The sequence below is a fragment of the Furipterus horrens genome, unplaced genomic scaffold (assembly GCF_987537825.1).
Source record: "Furipterus horrens unplaced genomic scaffold, mFurHor1.1.pri manual_scaffold_33, whole genome shotgun sequence".
NCBI lineage: Eukaryota > Metazoa > Chordata > Mammalia > Chiroptera > Furipteridae > Furipterus > Furipterus horrens.
The window spans coordinates 363,480-365,402 of NW_028327203.1; the positions used below are offsets into that span (position 1 = coordinate 363,480).

The 1,923-nt window shown below is 63.4% G+C and overlaps 1 long non-coding RNA gene across 2 annotated transcripts; it reads left to right on the forward strand.

Annotated features, from left to right (window-relative positions):
- The first annotated feature begins 308 nt into the window (after positions 1-308).
- Positions 309-1,455, forward strand: LOC149990047 (uncharacterized). 2 transcript variants are annotated; one of them, XR_016508980.1, is made up of 3 exons: positions 309-681; positions 1,012-1,151; positions 1,266-1,455. It is a non-coding gene; the product is annotated as an uncharacterized LOC149990047 (long non-coding RNA). The 2 variants fall into 2 exon arrangements; XR_016508981.1 differs by having other exon boundaries at positions 1,232-1,268.
- The last annotated feature ends 468 nt before the right edge of the window (positions 1,456-1,923 follow it).

A 1,923-nucleotide genomic window follows, 5' to 3' on the forward strand; every position in this document is an offset into this window, starting at 1 on the left:
CTCTCACAGGAGTCCCGGGACGGTGTGTTGGGCACCAAGTCAGGGCATCAACCCCTGGCCAGTGGCACCCACGGCAGGGAGACCCCGGGACGGCCTCCAGAGGCACGTGAGGGCAGCGAGAGTGCTGGTCCTGCCTCCCGGGCCAGGCCAGACAGGGCCCTCCTAGGTCCGGAAGGTCTGCTGGCTGGCTGTCTTGTGACAAGGCAGCACACTCCAGGGCTGGGAGATGCAGGACAGCACGACCCCCGTGCCTCTGCGCACCCGGGACCGCCGCCCGCCTTCCTGCCCCTGGGCCCGTGCAGCCGACTCCGTCCGCCTCCTCCAGGAGGAGTGACCGGGGAGAGGAACGAAAGAACAGGACGTACGTCACGCCAACCAACGCAGCCCTTCCGAGGCCCGTGAGTAAAGACAACACTGTCCACTCGTTTCCAGAGACAGTCGGCTCGCTGTCCAGACTCACTTTCTCCCCCCTTTTTTCTTCTTCTTGATGACACAGAGCACCTCATTCTGGAGCCACCAACGTGGAGCGGGTCCACGGCCAGCCGTCCCTCCACCGATGAGCACCATGAGCTCGGGACAGAACACAGAAGGCAGTGTCCCTGGATTCGGGAAGGAAGCAGCAGCGTGGTGACTGGGGACGGAAGTCAGAACTGGACAGGTGACCGGCACGGCGGTGAGCGGGTGGGTTTCCTGCGTGCACCTCGGCTCTGTTCTGATGGCGGTGAGTCTCAGCACGGCTCCCTGCAGGACAGGACGGGCTCAGAGAGTTGGATGGGAGAGGGGCTGTTGCAGCCAGAGGGGTGGCTCCTGGGGACCCTCCCCTCTCGTCTCCCCTCCCTGCTCCTCTCTGGACCCTGCTCCTACCCTGACACTGTAGCCATGGCCGCCGGGTCAGCTCCTGAACTGCGGAGGAAACACCCGTCTCCGGCTGGCGAGGACCTGGGAGACATGACCCCCGTGCTCTACCATGTGGGGGAAGCCGGCTCAGTTTCCCTCTTTGCCTCTCACCAGTTTGCCCTGAAAACCACCCCTTTCTGGGAAGCTTGCACACAGCACACGGGGGAGAGGAACCTAAGATCTCAGAGAAACCAGAGCTTGCAGCTGAAGGACCGGGGAAGGTGGCGGAGAGTCCAGGAGAAGACGCGCTGAGGGTGAGCGGGCCCCCCGCGGGGTGCACCCCGGAGGCCACCGTCGGCTCTCTGCCATGCTGGTGCTGAGGTCACCTCCACAGATGCTGATACAGACCTGCGCTCCTGTCATCACAGACTTAACTGGCGGTCTCCCGGCCTCTGCCGCCCGGTGGTGAGAAGACAGACCTTGGAACCCTGTATAATAAGGGAGTCGGGGCGGCACGTCCATCGGTGGCATCGTCCAAAGTCTGGAGGGAGAAAGTCCTGGGACTGGAACGGGCACAGAGCTCCGTGGGAGGAGGCCGGAGCTCCGGAGCACCAGCCTGCTGACCCGCCGCGCCCTTGATTCTATTTCCGAGAACAGGTTCATTGTTACAAATAAATCTATTTCCCGTTCACCTTTGTAGTGGTTCCCTGTGTTTCCTGTGTGAAAGACTCAATTTCTGGCCTGAAAGGTAAACCTAAGCAACAAACAGAAGCTTTCAGCCCTCGGGTGGCTGGGGGAGGGAGGTGCTGACCGCCCGCCCACCCACTCAGTCACGCCTTCCTGCCCGTCCTGCCCGCCTGCGCGCCTATCGTGAGCGGGTGGACCCAGGTGATGTCCCGTGGACATTCTAGCACGAGGGGCTGCCACAGCCTCCGGGCCAGAGAAGGAGCCGCCGTTTTGGTCAAGCCGCTGCAGCCAGCCCCACGCAGCCCCACAGACGCGGTGGCCCTGAGACACCGCTCACCAGGGGTGGAGTGGGACACCTGGGGAGCAGACTCCTGCTTCTGCCCTGGCCACAGCCTGCTC